Raw genomic sequence first — 17,875 nt, 5'->3', positions numbered from 1 at the left:
TATATACCACCTAACTGTGGTTTTTTTTTCTTTCTTTATACATACATACTAGTTACGAGTATACTATCTCTTTATCAACCAGTCTATATATTAGCAGCAGACACAGTACAGTGCGGTAGTTCACGGCTGTGGCTACCTCTGTGTCGGCACTCGGCAGCCCGTCCATAATTGTATACTAGTATCCAATCCATCCATCTCCATTGTTTACCTGAGGTGCCTTTTAGTTGTGCCTATTAAAATATGGAGAACAAAAATGTTGAGGTTCCAAAATTAGGGAAAGATCAAGATCCACTTCCACCTCGCGCTGAAGCTGCTGCCACTAGTCATGGCCGAGACGATGAAATGCCAGCAACGTCGTCTGCCAAGGCCGATGCCCAATGTCATAGTACAGAGCATGTCAAATCCAAAACACCAAATATCAGTAAAAAAAGGACTCCAAAACCTAAAATAAAATTGTCGGAGGAGAAGCGTAAACTTGCCAATATGCCATTTACCACACGGAGTGGCAAGGAACGGCTGAGGCCCTGGCCTATGTTCATGGCTAGTGGTTCAGCTTCACATGAGGATGGAAGCACTCAGCCTCTCGCTAGAAAAATGAAAAGACTCAAGCTGGCAAAAGCAGCACAGCAAAGAACTGTGCATTCTTCGAAATCCCAAATCCACAAGGAGAGTCCAATTGTGTCGGTTGCGATGCCTGACCTTCCCAACACTGGACGTGAAGAGCATGCGCCTTCCACCATTTGCACGCCCCCTGCAAGTGCTGGAAGGAGCACCCGCAGTCCAGTTCCTGATAGTCAGATTGAAGATGTCAGTGTTGAAGTACACCAGGATGAGGAGGATATGGGTGTTGCTGGCGCTGGGGAGGAAATTGACCAGGAGGATTCTGATGGTGAGGTGGTTTGTTTAAGTCAGGCACCCGGGGAGACACCTGTTGTCCGTGGGAGGAATATGGCCGTTGACATGCCAGGTGAAAATACCAAAAAAATCAGCTCTTCGGTGTGGAGGTATTTCACCAGAAATGCGGACAACAGGTGTCAAGCCGTGTGTTCCCTTTGTCAAGCTGTAATAAGTAGGGGTAAGGACGTTAACCACCTCGGAACATCCTCCCTTATACGTCACCTGCAGCGCATTCATAATAAGTCAGTGACAAGTTCAAAAACTTTGGGTGACAGCGGAAGCAGTCCACTGACCAGTAAATCCCTTCCTCTTGTAACCAAGCTCACGCAAACCACCCCACCAACTCCCTCAGTGTCAATTTCCTCCTTCCCCAGGAATGCCAATAGTCCTGCAGGCCATGTCACTGGCAATTCTGACGAGTCCTCTCCTGCCTGGGATTCCTCCGATGCATCCTTGCGTGTAACGCCTACTGCTGCTGGCGCTGCTGATGTTGCCGCTGGGAGTCGATGGTCATCCCAGAGGGGAAGTCGTAAGCCCACTTGTACTACTTCCAGTAAGCAATTGACTGTTCAACAGTCCTTTGCGAGGAAGATGAAATATCACAGCAGTCATCCTACTGCAAAGCGGATAACTGAGTCCTTGACAACTATGTTGGTGTTAGACGTGCGTCCGGTATCCGCCGTTAGTTCACAGGGAACTAGACAATTTATTGAGGCAGTGTGCCCCCGTTACCAAATACCATCTAGGTTCCACTTCTCTAGGCAGGCGATACCGAGAATGTACACGGACGTCAGAAAAAGACTCACCAGTGTCCTAAAAAATGCAGTTGTACCCAATGTCCACTTAACCACGGACATGTGGACAAGTGGAGCAGGGCAGGGTCAGGACTATATGACTGTGACAGCCCACTGGGTAGATGTATGGACTCCCGCCGCAAGAACAGCAGCGGCGGCACCAGTAGCAGCATCTCGCAAACGCCAACTCTTTCCTAGGCAGGCTACGCTTTGTATCACCGCTTTCCAGAATACGCACACAGCTGAAAACCTCTTACGGCAACTGAGGAAGATCATCGCGGAATGGCTTACCCCAATTGGACTCTCCTGTGGATTTGTGGCATCGGACAACGCCAGCAATATTGTGTGTGCATTAAATATGGGCAAATTCCAGCACGTCCCATGTTTTGCACATACCTTGAATTTGGTGGTGCAGAATTTTTTAAAAAACGACAGGGGCGTGCAAGAGATGCTGTCGGTGGCCAGAAAAATTGCGGGACACTTTCGGCGTACAGGCACCACGTACAGAAGACTGGAGCACCACCAAAAACTACTGAACCTGCCCTGCCATCATCTGAAGCAAGAAGTGGTAACGAGGTGGAATTCAACCCTCTATATGCTTCAGAGGTTGGAGGAGCAGCAAAAGGCCATTCAAGCCTATACAATTGAGCACGATATAGTAGGTGGAATGCACCTGTCTCAAGTGCAGTGGAGAATGATTTCAACGTTGTGCAAGGTTCTGATGCCCTTTGAACTTGCCACACGTGAAGTCAGTTCAGACACTGCCAGCCTGAGTCAGGTCATTCCCCTCATCAGGCTTTTGCAGAAGAAGCTGGAGGCATTGAAGAAGGAGCTAAAAGGGAGCGATTCCGCTAGGCATGTGGGACTTGTGGATGCAGCCCTTAATTCGCTTAACAAGGATTCACGGGTGGTCAATCTGTTGAAATCAGAGCACTACATTTTGGCCACCGTGCTCGATCCTAGATTTAAAGCCTACCTTGGATCTCTCTTTCCGGCAGACACAGGTCTGCTGGGGTTGAAAGACCTGCTGGTGACAAAATTGTCAAGTCAAGCGGAACGCGACCTGTCAACATCTCCTCCTTCACATTCTCCCGCAACTGGGGGTGCGAGGAAAAGGCTCAGAATTCCGAGCCCACCCGCTGGCGGTGATGCAGGGCAGTCTGGAGCGACTGCTGATGCTGACATCTGGTCCGGACTGAAGGACCTGACAACGATTACGGACATGTCGTCTACTGTCACTGCATATGATTCTCTCAACATTGATAGAATGGTGGAGGATTATATGAGTGACCGCATCCAAGTAGGCACGTCACACAGTCCGTACTTATACTGGCAGGAAAAAGAGGCAATTTGGAGGCCCTTGCACAAACTGGCTTTATTCTACCTAAGTTGCCCTCCCACAAGTGTGTACTCCGAAAGAGTGTTTAGTGCCGCCGCTCACCTTGTCAGCAATCGGCGTACGAGGTTACATCCAGAAAATGTGGAGAAGATGATGTTCATTAAAATGAATTATAATCAATTCCTCCGCGGAGACATTGACCAGCAGCAATTGCCTCCACAAAGTACACAGGGAGCTGAGATGGTGGATTCCAGTGGGGACGAATTGATAATCTGTGAGGAGGGGGATGTACACGGTGATATATCGGAGGGTGAAGATGAGGTGGACATCTTGCCTCTGTAGAGCCAGTTTGTGCAAGGTGAGATTAATTGCTTCTTTTTTGGGGGGGGTCCAAACCAACCCGTCATATCAGTCACAGTCGTGTGGCAGGCCCTGTCACTGAAATGATGGGTTGGTTAAAGTGTGCATGTCCTGTTTTGTTTATACAACATAAGGGTGGGTGGGAGGGCCCAAGGACAATTCCATCTTGCACCTCTTTTTTCTTTTCTTTTTCTTTGCATCATGTGCTGATTGGGGAGGGTTTTTTGGAAGGGACATCCTGCGTGACACTGCAGTGCCACTCCTAGATGGGCCCGGTGTTTGTGTCGGCCACTAGGGTCGCTAATCTTACTCACACAGTCAGCTACCTCATTGCGCCTCTTTTTTTCTTTGCGTCATGTGCTGTTTGGGGAGGGTTTTTTGGAAGGGACATCCTGCGTGACACTGCAGTGCCACTCCTAGATGGGCCCGGTGTTTGTGTCGGCCACTAGGGTCGCTAATCTTACTCACACAGCTACCTCATTGCGCCTCTTTTTTTCTTTGCGTCATGTGCTGTTTGGGGAGGGTTTTTTGGAAGGGACATCCTGCGTGACACTGCAGTGCCACTCCTAGATGGGCCCGGTGTTTGTGTCGGCCACTAGGGTCGCTAATCTTACTCACACAGCTACCTCATTGCGCCTCTTTTTTTCTTTGCGTCATGTGCTGTTTGGGGAGGGTTTTTTGGAAGGGCCATCCTGCGTGACACTGCAGTGCCACTCCTAGATGGGCCCGGTGTTTGTGTCGGCCACTAGGGTCGCTAATCTTACTCACACAGCTACCTCATTGCGCCTCTTTTTTTCTTTGCGTCATGTGCTGTTTGGGGAGGGTTTTTTGGAAGGGACATCCTGCGTGACACTGCAGTGCCACTCCTAGATGGGCCCGGTGTTTGTGTCGGCCACTAGGGTCGCTTATCTTACTCACACAGCGACCTCGGTGCAAATTTTAGGACTAAAAATAATATTGTGAGGTGTGAGGTATTCAGAATAGACTGAAAATGAGTGTAAATTATGGTTTTTGAGGTTAATAATACTTTGGGATCAAAATGACCCCCAAATTCTATGATTTAAGCTGTTTTTTAGTGTTTTTTGAAAAAAACACCCGAATCCAAAACACACCCGAATCCGACAAAAAAAATTCGGTGAGGTTTTGCCAAAACGCGTTCGAACCCAAAACACGGCCGCGGAACCGAACCCAAAACCAAAACACAAAACCCGAAAAATTTCAGGCGCTCATCTCTAATAAATACAACACAGGCTGGCATCTTACACAGCACCTATTTTAAACCACTCTCTCAGTCCAGTCTTCTACAGTACTATTTACTAAGAGTGGGTGCAATCAAAGATTTTCTATTGCCACAAAAGAAAATATTTTTTCACCAGATTTATTGTAACAGTGAAATTTCACGATGGCAGCTGGGTGGTACCAGCTGGCAGCAGAGTCCTCGTAACACTTTGTTGGCCAGTCTTGGAAGACTTTGAACATGCACGACTCTGCCTTGGGTTTCCAGCTCTACTTTATGCCCAAAAATAAATAAAAACAAGTTAAAAGTTTGAACATCCTTATGCTGGGTACACCCTGGCCGCTGAAACAGCCGTTCCAGCAAACGGGTGATATATCGTGAGCCCGTCAGTGGGTGTGTACTCCTGATATGTCTGTGAATGCTTGATATGTCTGTGAACGATGTCATTCAAGGACATATCGCATCTACTGTGCAGCAGCAGCCTGTACACTTGCTGCGGTGGGATGACGTCACAAAGGGGGGGCAAATTCAGATGTCCGCCCAGCTGGGGATCCTGACCGACATATCGAGCGTCCGATCAGTAAATGTGTACTCAGCCTTATTCTCAGAACCTTCTAAGTAAATATTTACTGAAGAGATTTGAAAATGCAGGAAGTAACTGAGCCCTGTAGACATGACCTGACAGTGATCGCAGAAAAGAGGTTCACCTAGTTAGGCAGTAATGTGCTTATATATCCTAGATGCAGCTACTCAGCAGCAAATTGTCGCTGCAAATCATTTAAAAATGTTGTCAGCTATGCAGCTATCCAACAGTGGATGGTTTGAACAAATATACTGCTACGTTGTTAATGGTTTCTCTAAGGCTTAATAATAAATGGACATCTGGGCTACCTGACAAATATTTCAGTTTTCTTGGCTTGTCCAAATATCTCTGCAAATTATACCACACACTTGCTGCATACTGGCAAAAGTGAATTTGTCTACAGCAGTGATTCTCAAACACCAGTCCTCAGGACCCTGGCTTTAACAGTTCATGTTTTCCAGGTCACCCAGCAGGTGCAGAGGTGTAATCATTACTCCCGGACACATTATAAAAGATCCACAGGTGCTAATTATTTCCCTCGTGATTCTATGAGGAGACCTGGAAAACATATAATGATTGGGGTCCTGAGGGTCGAGTTTGAGAATCTATTGTTCAAGTCAGTGGTTCCCAGTCTTGGTCCACAAGGCATCCTAATATTTGAGGTTAAGGATATCCATAGGATGCCTTGAGGACCAAGTTTGGGTCTAAGTCTGGTCTAAGTACGGCTTTACCCCTTTCCCTCCCGCTAAGCAAGGCAGTGTAAGTTTCGGTTGTTTCTTGCAGTGCAATACAAAATAGGAAAGTCCTTGTTACAGTATATGTGCATTATCTACCATCAGGACCGCAATGAAAGTGAATGTTATCAGGTTATCATCAGCAGTGGGAAATCAGATGTAGTCACAGCACAACAGTGCATGCCTTCTGCTTATGAAGGGCTACCCTGCCCCAATCCCCTCTATTACAAACACTCATACATTGACGCTCTCTTACGCCCATTCAGTGCTGCTTTGCAGAACATTGAACAGGACAGTCCTCACAACCGTAACTGCTTAGTTTTAATGTCTCCCCTCAGAAGGGATGTCCAAAGGTATGCTAGAGCCCGGGAAGATAGGGGGAGAAGAGGGATGTTATGTTGCTATTTCGAGTCTAGAACAAATGCTTTCTATTTGGGAGACCTCTACAAACATTTCAGGAGAGTATACTCCCAGACTCACACTAATGCAGTGCAGATATGTCCTAGGACGGGAAGGTAGGACACAACCCACAAATCGGGACTGCTACACCTAAATCAGGACATTTGGGAAGAAAGAATGCTAATAATTTTTATTTATATTGCACTCTTTCTCCAATAGGACTCAATATGCCTAACATATGGAATGAACATAATACAATACAGAAACAATGATATATACATAAGCTTTTCATAGAATGCAGAGAGCCTAAAGGGACATTATGGAAATGCTTGAGTAAACAGGAAAGTCTTGTGTCTGTTTTTAAAGGATTCTAGAGTGGGGGCCTCTCGAACTGTACGGGGAAGTGAGTTCTATAGAGTCAGTGCCGCATGGTTAAAAGCTCAACCCACAGATGAATTCCGGGAGATTCCAGGTACTGCTAAAAGTCTATCGTCTACAGATCATAGTAACTAAGGGAAGCATTATGGAATCAGAAGCTGCTTCAGGTGCCAAGGGCCCTGGTCATGTAGGGCTTTGAAAGTCAGTCTTAACAGTGATTTGCCATCTTGCAGGCAGCCTGTGGAGGGAGTTGATTAATAGCCTGGTAGCTGCGTTTTGTACCATCTGCAAGCAGTGCAGTTCTTTTCCTGGGAGCCCAAGGTAGGGCATTGCAGTAGTGTTAAGTCATGATGATACAAATGCATGGATGACTTTTGGCAAATCTTCAGAGGGGATTAAGTGGTTGATTCTGGCTATGCTCCTCAGAATCAGCTTTATTGGCCAGGTATACTTGCGTATACTAGGAATTTGTCTTCGGTTTGCTATACAACAGCCAAGTAGATAACAGATAAGCAGGTGGGAGGCATTACAAGTAAAGTCGTACAGATAGGTATACCGTAGGAACACAAGTGAGTTACATGTACGTCTAGTAAGTTAATGTTCAGGAGTTCAGCAGGCGGGCCGCTTGGGGAAAGAAACTTTTGAGGCTTCTGGTGGACCCGGCGAGGACAGTCCTGTAACGCCTGCCTAAAGGAAATAAGTTAAACATGCTGTGGCCAGGGTGTAGCTGGTCCTTTACTATCTTCGTTGCCCGCTTTTTAGCTCTGGACAGGTTCAGGGTCTGGACTGAGGCATGGTCGGCCCCGATGATCTTCTCTGCGGTTCTGTCCACCTTTTGGAGCCTGCATCTGTCCCTCATGCTGGCGGTGCCATACCATACCAGTATTGAGGAGCACAGTACCGACTCCACAATCGCAGAGTAGAAGAGGAGCAGTCGCTTCTGTGTGATGTTGAGCTTCCTTAGTTGCCTGAGGAAGAACAACCTCTGCTGCGCTTTCCCGACAGTGGCGTCAACATTGGACCCCCATTTAAGGTCCCGGGAGATTGTGGTCTCTAGGAACTTGATGGAGTCCACTAGCGATACCACACTGTCAGCAATCGTTAGCGGAGGTGCACTAGCTGACTTCTTCCTGAAGTCCACTATCATCTCGACAGTTTTGAGGGGGTTGAGCGCAAGGTTGTTGTGGCTGCACCACTGGGCCAACCGGTCTACTTCACGTTTATAGGTTGATTCGTCCCTGTCCTTGATGAGGCCGATGACGGTGTGGTCGTTGGCAAATTTGATAATCTTTACTGATTGCACCTCTGAGATCATGTGTGTACAGGGAGAAGAGCAGGGGTGAGAGGACACAGCCTTGAGGGGCCCCTTTACTAATGGACCACGCTTGAGAGGTGAATTCCCCCGCTTTCACTACCTGTGTCCTATCTGTCAGGAAGTCTACTATCCAGGAACAGGTAGCATCTGGGTCCCCTAGGCAAAGTAATTTGGGGTAGAGGATGCTGGGGATGATTGTATTGAAGGCCGTGCTGAAATCGTTAAACAGGACCCTCGCGTAGGTACCGGGAATGTCTAGGTGCTGTAGAATGTAGTGCAGGCCTAGGCTGACTGCATCCTCGACACACCGATTCGATCAATAGGCGAACTGTAGAGGGGTCTGTTGGGGGCCATTTACAGTTTTCAGGTGATTTAAAACCAGAAGCTTGAACGTTTTCATGACCACAGACAGTGCTATCGGCCTGTAATCATTCAGGTTCGTGATAGAGGGTTTTTGGGGACCGGGACGATAGTAGACCTTTTGAAGCAGGAAGGGATTTTCTGTAGCTCCAGCGGTTTGTTGAAAATCTTTGTGAATTTGGGGCGAGCTGACCCACACATGCTCTCAGGGCAGATGGTAACACTCCGTCAGGACCCGGAGTTTTCCTGGGTTTGGCCGTTTTGAACAGTGCCTCCACCTCTTCATGGCCGACTTGCAGTGCCTGAACTTGCCCGTCTGTGTTTGGGGAATCGTAGAGGTGATTGTTTAGGTCACGGGGGACTTCTTTTGCGAACCTGCAATAAAAGTGGTTCAGCTCGTCTGCTATGTCTTGGTGCATAGTGGTGGACTTCGATGTTTTCTTGTAGTTGGCTATGGATTGCATTCCTTTCCATTCAGATATGGGGTCATTGGTAGAGAGATCGTTTGTCAGCTTGTCCGAGAACCACTTTTTTGCTAGCCTGATTTCTTGAGTCAGAGAGTTCCTAGTTCGGTTGTATAGTGCTCTGTCACCGCTTCTATAGGCCACCTCTTTGGCCCGACGAAGTTGCCTGAGCCGGGCATTTAACCAGGGCTTGTTGTTGTTGTAAATGCAGTAAGTCTTGGTAGGTACACACAAGTCCTCACAGTAGCTGACGTAGGATGTGACAGTGTCTGTCAGGTCGTTCAGGTCAGTTGCCCAGGCTTCAAAGACCCCTCATTGCGTGAAGTTGAAGCAGGCTGGGAGCTTCATCTTAGCCTTATTGGTCCATTTCTTAACAGTCTTGATGACAGGCTTAACCGCTCTCAGTTTCTGTGTATAGGTAGCGAGTAGGTGGACGAGGCAGTGGTCAGATAGGCCGAGTGCAGCACGTGGGATAGACCGGAAGGCAGACTTGAGGGTAGTGTAGCAGTGGTCAAGGGTGTGCCCTTCCTTAGTGGGACATGTGACTTGTTGTTTGTACTTCGGTAGCTCCTTGCTCAGGTTAGATCTGCTGAAGTCGCCCAGCACGAAAAGCAGAGAGTCTGGATGTTTTTGTTCTATGTTGGATATGCATACGTCCAGGTGGTGCAGGGCTTCGTTCGCGCAGGCGAGGGAGGAGGGGATGTACACTTCCACAAGAACAATTGAGGAAAATTCCCAAGGGGATTTAGAAGGGGTTGCAGTTGATACTTAGCATCTCCAGGTGAGGGCTACATGATTTGCCTAGGATCGGGACATTGGTGCACCATCTATCGTTGATGTAGAAGCAGATGCCACCACCCTTCGTTTTTCCTGAGAGAACCTTGAAGCTATTGGTCCTGAAGAGAACGAAGCTCGGCAGGGACATCGGGTTGTTCACAATATGGTTGTCCAGCCACGTCTCCGTAAAGCAGGGGACAGACGACCCTGTAATGCCTGACCCTGCGCTGCCCAGAAGGAGGGACAGTTCATCAAACTTGTTAGCCAGTGAGTGTGCGTTCGAGAGCAGGATCGTGGGAAGTGCAGAGCGGTGCCCTTGCTGCTGCCACCTCACTAGGGCGCCTTTGCGACAACCTTTCTTCTGAGCCCAGGTCCTTCTACTGGGGCCAACATGAGGGCCTCCGTCATTCTCTTTCTGAGAAGCCGATCCTCCTGCCAGTCGCCGACCGGCATGCGGGGCGCCACGGCCGCTCGGTCATCCACTTCGGCGTCCACGACATCTGCATCCCTGCCACACAGAGCAGTAGGGCTGCAAGGGCCGCTAATCTGCCCCGCGTTGGGCCCGAACATGGGGTAAGCACCGCGGAATAGCTCAAACTTAGGAGGGCTTCCCTGCTACAGTATATTTGGTCACCGGTGGGGTAGACAAGGCCAGGGAAAAACAAGGGGAAACAGGTATTTTAGCTGATGTGCATAGCTCTGAGGCAGCCATCTGCGGCGCCATCTTGGATTGTAATCGGATGAAAGAATGAGGATTTGAATGTGGGGTTTGTAATTCTGAACCCAAAGTGTAAGTCCAGTTGGTTGGCTATGCTGCAGAACACACCTGACAGTGGGTCTGATTTCGAGGTGCATGCAGTCTACTCAGAGATCCGATAGTGTGATGATGTGTGTCTGATGTTCTCGATGTTACCGCTTATGTACGTGAGTGGCGGATGTGAGACGCCCATAGTGGGCATCTCTGTGCACAAGACAGTGGCTGAGCTAATAGCATAACATATCCTGCGAGTGAATTTGAAACATGGCACACAACTGCGTGCACCTCTTACTCCCGCCCAGTGTGTATCTAGATTGCTGTACATTCATTATACCCTACTCTTAAGAAATAAATGAAAAAAGAAAAAGATTATCGTTTACACAAACATTGCAACTATGGAATTAATCTGTGTTTATGACTGTTCATAATACAATTTTGGCATTGGGCAAGGATCAGTGGACAGCTGAATCTGAACTCTGCTCACCCAAGTAGTAATTCTTAGTGCATTATTGAATTATTAGTCAGCTGTCCCAAGAGTTTGCTTATCCTACTCACATTGTGAGTGCGATATTACACATGTCAGCACAGTTATGCAGAATAAACACAGATCCCTCCCCAGCTTTTGCATTGCATAAATCACCCTCCTGTGTGCTCACACTGTCATGCTGTTGTAGCCACACACTGGGTGACTGCCAGGGAGCCATAAAACCTTCACTGCAAAAAGGTTTAAAAATATGTTGCCTGTGAATTAAATAAATTTTTTTTGTGTCTGATCAAAATTGAGGGGAGGTATGGCCTCCTCCCCACGTTACCCCCCCCCCCCCCCCTTTATATTTTATTTTAAAAAACCCAGCACCACGCACTCCGCACAGTGGTGGCACCAAAGAGGTGGGCCATCAGCAAGTGGTTGTGGGCAAGGGAGAAGTGTTACAGGTGTTGGTACTCTCATTGATTGATTGCCCCCACCCCCCAGATTCACCCCTGCTATAATATGTAGCATACCTCCCAACATGACCCTCTCCAGGAGGGACACAATGCTCTGCTTCTGGACTTTTCTCTTAATTTAAGATTGCCGACACCTGTTTTGAACAGGTTAGTGGATAACGAAAGGTGTTTCAGCACAGGTGATGGCAATCTTAGATTGAGAGGGAAGTCCTGGAGCAGAGCATTTTGTCCCTCCTGGAGAGGGTCATGTTGGGAGGTAAGATGTAGTACAATGAGCAGGGGGCCTTCACTTGAGCAGGAAGGCCGCCAGCAGCAGTAAGGACAGCGTGGCCATTTTCTGGCATTGCACCTGCCTCATACCTCTGTCTCCAGATGTCGTCCCGAGCTCAGCACTGCCTGATTATCGAGGCAATGCAAGACACTGTTTTGCTGGCATCATGCAGCCAGTCATAGTGAGACAGAACCTAGACCCTCCCCCCAGTACCTCAGCAACAGCTGCTTGTGTCTACTGTGTCTACTGTGTCTGTTGTCACGCTCGGCGTAAGTTGGGGTTCCGACAACCGAGTTTTGGCTGTAGGTACAGCTACCTGTGAGGAGAGTAAACGACATGGCTGAATGTAATTCCTCCTCATGGGGTGGAAGCCAAACTAAGTGTTAACGTTGGCCAGAGGGCGTAAAGAGAAGGAGGACGTAGGAAGATAACTGTAGTTTTAATGAATAATCAGGCAGTACACGAATATTGGAGAAATAGAAGAGACTGGAAGAATTAGAGTCTATGGTTAAATGACTTGAAAAGTGAAGCTGAAGAACTCCAGTAAAGAAGAACTGAAGACTGTGTTTTATGATTAAAAGACAAGGCTGAAGTACTTGGACTTTGAAGAAATGAAGACGTGGTGTGTGATTGAAAGATGAGGCTGAAGAGCTTGGACTTTGAAGAAATGAAGACTGTGGTTCGTGATTGAAAGACGAGGCTGGAGAACTTGGACTTTGAAGAAATGAAGGCTGTGGTTTGTGATTGAAAGATGAGGCTGAAGAACTTGGACTTTGAAGAAGTAAAGACTGTGGTTTGTGATTGAAAGACGAGGCTGAAGAACTTGGACTTTGAAGAAATAAAGATGTCTGCGGGAACCGCCGTTAGCACCTGGAGCTCCACTACGACCTGGGACCCCGTGAGTGCTGCCACGAGTGGCAACGGATTTAGACAGCAGGACTGCAGCAGCGTTAGGTAACCGATGGATGAGAGCAACCAGGACCAGGGAACCAGAAATAACCTGGGAGCACAGAGCTGGAGAACCTTTCACAAGGAGGTAACTTGAAGCATTGGCACTCTCCCTCTGAGCCAGCCCCCTTTTGTAAGGGGAGAACACGCAGGATTGGCTGGACACACATTGGGAAATTCATTGGTAATACTCTGGTCTCCAACATGGCTGCCCCCAGCACAGGAGACATACTTAGCTGTTAGCACACAGCTTTAGCCAGCTTCTGTCTCTGACACACTATACTGTGTCACCACTAGACAGGGCCGGCTCCAGGCCTACTAGCACCCTGAGCGAAAACATGTAAAAGCGCCCCCCCCCCATGCGCGCACCCTCGGCGCGCGAGTTCCAGGGAAAGTGGGCGTGGCCTCTTGGAAAGTGGGCGTGGCCTCAGGACTTCATATTATTAGACTATAAATAAATGTTTTCACACCCCCTCTACGCACACAATTAGCAGCCTTACACATAACAGCCACAGTAGTGTTCCTTACACACAATGTCTCCAGTATAGTGTCAGATACACATAATGTCTCCAGTATAGTGCCAGATACACAATGTGCAGTGCCAGATAGACATGATATGCCCCCCAGCAGTGCCAGCTACACACAATATGCCCCCCAGCAGTGCCAGCTACACGATAGTGTTCACTTTTTAGGCCAGGGAGGGCACATTTTTAAGTTAGGAGGGCAAAATGATGTACATACTGTAATGCTTGGTGCTCATTTACCTACATGGTAAAGCATGGACAGTGCGCGCCGAAGGCGCGAGCAAAATTTTAGGGGCGTTGCTTCGTGGGGAAGGTGCGTGGCCACATAATAGTGGCAATTCGCATTACACCACACAATAGTGCAGTTAATACACACTGCACCAGGTAGAACCTCCTAGACACTTTGCGCCAGGCAGAGCACGTTAGACACTTTGCGCCAGGCAGAGCACGTTAGACACTTTGCTCCAGGCAGAGCACGTTAGACACTTTGCGCCAGGCAGAGCACGTTAGACACTTTGCGCCAGGCAGAGCACATTAGACACTTTGCGCCAGGCAGAGCACGTTAGACACTTTGCGCCAGGCAGAGCACGTTAGACACTTTGCGCCAGGCAGAGCACGTTAGATACATTGCCTAGCCACAGACACCTAGCGGGAACACTACATGATATGCTCCCCAGCCGTGCCAGCTACACATGACATGCCCCCCAGCAGTGCCAGCAACACATGACATGCCCCCCAGCAATGCCAGATACATAAATGGCCACACAGTGCCAGATATGTCCCTACATAAATGCCCCTACAGTGCCAGATACAGAAATGCCCCCACAGTGCCAGATACAGAAAAGCCCCCACAGTGCCAGATAAATGCCCCCACAGTGCCAGATATGACCCCACAGTGCCAGATAAATGCCCCCACAGTGCCAGATATGCCCCCAGCAGTGCCAGCAACACATGACATGCCCCCCAGCAATGCCAGATACATAAATGCCCCTACAGTGCCAGATACAGAAATGCCCCCACAGTGCCAGATAAATGCCCCCACAGTGCAAGATAAATGACCCCACAGTGCCAGATAAATGCCCCCACAGTGCCAGATAAATGCCCCCAGTGCCAGATAAATGTCCCCACAGTGCCAGATAAATGCCCCCAGTGCCAGATAAATGCCCCCACAGTGCCAGATAAATGCCCCCACAGCGCCAGATACATAAAATGCCCCCACAGTGCAGATATGCCCCTACAGTGCCAGATACATAAATGCCCCCACAGTGCAGATATGCCCCCACAGTGCCAGATACATAAATGCCCCCACAGTGCCAGATACATAAATGCCCCCACAATGCCAGATACATAAATGCCCCCACAGTGCCAGATACATAAAATGCCCCCACAGTTCCAGATACATAAATGCCCCCACAGTGCCAGATACATAAATGCCCCCACAGTGCCAGATACATAAAATGCCCCCACAGTTCCAGATACATAAATGCCCCCACAGTGCCAGATACATAAATGCCCCCACAGTGCCAGATACATAAAATGCCCCCACAGTGCAGATATGCCCCTACAGTGCCAGATACATAAATGCCCCCACAGTGCAGATATACCCCCACAGTGCCAGATACATAAACGCCCCCACAGTGACAGATATACCCCCACAATGCAGACATACATGCCCCCACATTTCCAGATACATAATTGCCCCACAGTGAAAGATATGCCCCAACAGTGCCCCCACACAGAGCCCGATCCACGATACCTGTGGTTGTGGCGGGAGGGGGAGTGCCGCTGAGGACGCGGGCGGCTCTTCTAAACTCCTGTGTGCGCGGCTGCCCGGCGCCGGAGTCTAACGTCAGACGCCGGCGCCGCACAGTCGCATACACAACAACTTAAGTTTATGCCAGGCAGCACTGCAGGCTGGCTCCAGGCACAAAGATGGTGGCGCCAGCGCGCGGCGCCCATAAAGGGTGGCGCCCCGCGCGGCCGCTCTAGTCGAACGTGCCTGGAGCCGGCCCTGCCACTAGAGGACCTTACCGCAGCGATCCCCGCCGCAGCGCCCGGCTCTCCAGACCCTCGGGTCTTGGTAGCCGCACATCCGTTCAGGAGGACCTGCAGCCGCGCCAACCAGCGGGACGGTAACCTGCGGGAGCACCCGCCGGAGGTAAGGCTCCGGAGCCTGACATCTGTCTCCCAATATACAGCATCTGCCTTTCTTCCCTTCATCTGTCTGTGTCTGCCTCTATGTCCTTCTCCTGCTTGCGCTTGCCACTCTGACCTCCTCAGCAGTCTCTCAGTTTTTGTGTTTGTCTCTAATTTTGTATACACCTCGGTCTTTCTTTCACTTTGTACATATTTGCATGTATCTTCATTGTATATGTCTATTATTCTCTTTTGTGTGTCTGTCTCCTTTTACCCCTCTATCCCCCACATCTTCTACCATTTACCCCACCATTTTTATCTTGTGCCCATCACACATTTCCGCTGGCACTGCTCTTTCTCCAGCCTCCCCATCTTCTACTACTCCTATCTGTACCATTTACCTTTCTCCTATTCTGCTGAAATCAAAAAAGCCCTGTTGGCAGACATTCAGGAGTGGACAAATGGAGGCACAACTGTTTCCAATGCTGAAACATTTTTTTATGCACTGTGGATCCTGTTTATCAAGCTCAAAAACCCATTAGCACATGCACTAATAAATGACAGGCACAGATGGTTGGCTGGTACTTTATCTCTTCCCACTTTATCTCTCTCCAAGGCTTAGTACATAGACCCATAAATCTACTAAATAACATTTGGCTACAGATCAGTTTCTGTGCACCAAACATAAAACCACCTCTTAAGGATGGGTTGCTGCTTATGGGCCAGTGGTATGTGCTTGCCCCTAGGCTAATATTCAATAGCCAGTTCCTGATGATGCATGGCATTGTCTGTAGCCTTGCATCTGCTATAAGGCGCTGTCACCTTGTTTGTAGTATTTAGCCTAAAGGAAGAAACACTCATTGATCTGTCTGTCAGGATGTATGTACTCAATAAGCAGGCCTTGTTTCTTGTGACATTATTGTTGGATAGATGTTCACAGCTGAAAATATAACTGAATCAATGGAGACAAACGTCACATGACTAACCTATTTTAGAAAGAACTTGACAGGATATATTACCCATTCCTGGATTAGTGGGCCTCAATGTACTCTATCACATTATCAATAATGTGCTACTGGAGACTGTGGGGGACATGTACTAAGCAGTGATAACAGTGGAGAAGGGAGCCAGTGGAGAAGTTGCCCATGGCAACCAATCAGCTGCTCTGTATATTTTTATAGTATGCAAATTATAAATGTTACATCAATGCTGATTGGTTGCCATGGGCAACTTCTCCACTGGCTCACTTCTCCACTTGTATCACTGCTTAGTACATGTCCCGCTAAAGTTATACTTTAATTGTACGTGTCTGTTGTAGTTTAGCAGCATTTTACTATACACCATAAAACATGTACACTAAGGGGGAGATTCAGACCTGATCGATGGGGTGCTAAATTTGTTCTGCTGCGTTCAGATAGTCGCCGGCCAAGCGGAGTGTATATTTGCCGTGCAAGTGTGCGATCGCATGTGTACACCGTGCTGCAAAAAATCCCTCAGTCAGCAGACAGCTGCAAATCCGTTGGCACCTAACTCACCATTGAATGATTATTCCACTGTGTGCAGTCTCTGCGCAGCCCAGGACTTACTCCTACAGTGCGATGAGAACAGGCTGATGGGGGCCGGAGCTGACGTCACACACCCTCCCAGAAAACAGTCAGTTACCACCCACAGACAGCCTCTTCCTGTCAATCAGCTTGCAAATGGATGTACGATTGCCATTTTCGCACCTGTCGCTGTCCAGTGATGCCTGTTGTTGTTTGCCGACATGGGTGTGCATTGCGGTGCATACTCACGCGCAGTCTATCGCTGAACGCCCGCTGTGCGAAAATGCACAGCAACAATCAGGCCTGAATCACACCCTAAATCCACCATAAAGATGTTATATTAATTTTATGGTCAAATTAGAAGACATACCAAACAGACAATGGGGCAGTGGTCTTTTTGTGTGGAAAAAGGGGGCAGGTATTTACCTAAAGTAATATAATAATTGTCACAATTCCAGCCTGCACTCAGATGCCGCAATCTAAAGGCCCAGACACATGGTGAGATTTGGGCTATGCCCGATTCTCACTATGCGACAGGGGCTAGGTCGGCACATAGTCAGTATCGCAAGCACACTCATTATGTGCTTGCAATACTGGCTATGTGCGATTTTGGCTAAGTGTCAATTTTGGCTATCTCTTCTATAGAGATAGTCAAAATTGACTTGCCTGCACAGTCTGTCTATTCTTGCGATGCCGACCGCGTGGGACCGCGCATCGGCATCGAATCAGGATTGCAAGGTGACTTTCACCTTGCGATCTGCACTAACTTTTCTTACGATTTTGACTATATAGTCAAAATCGTAAGAAAAAATGTCACTGTGTGTGCACACCAAACGACAGACGTGTTGTGACGTTTGCTCACTTCGGTCACTCATTGATAAAAAAACAAATCTTTACTGCTGCCACAAAAAGAATTACCGAAGTCTTTACGTTCCCACACAGTAATAATATTTTACATTTGCACGTAGGTATGTAGCATTGACCTCACAGGCCTGCAATTTAAACAAGAAACAGAGAATACGATTAAAATGTGTTTGATCTGAAAAATATTTCCAAGGTTTACTTACAGAAAAAGAATATTACAAACATAGATTATATTGGATTAGTTTCAAG

The 17,875-nt window shown here is 48.2% G+C and overlaps 1 protein-coding gene across 2 annotated transcripts in view; it reads left to right on the top strand.

The window, feature by feature from the left end:
• Positions 1-17,875, top strand: part of TACR1 (tachykinin receptor 1) — a 425,704-nt gene that overhangs the window by 128,712 nt on the left and 279,117 nt on the right. The gene's annotated exons all lie outside the window — the stretch shown is intronic.

Source organism: Pseudophryne corroboree, chromosome 6 (genome assembly GCF_028390025.1).
Source record: "Pseudophryne corroboree isolate aPseCor3 chromosome 6, aPseCor3.hap2, whole genome shotgun sequence".
Classification (NCBI taxonomy): domain Eukaryota; kingdom Metazoa; phylum Chordata; class Amphibia; order Anura; family Myobatrachidae; genus Pseudophryne; species Pseudophryne corroboree.
Note: the sequence above shows the minus strand (reverse complement) of the source record. Positions and strands in the feature narration are given on the sequence as shown.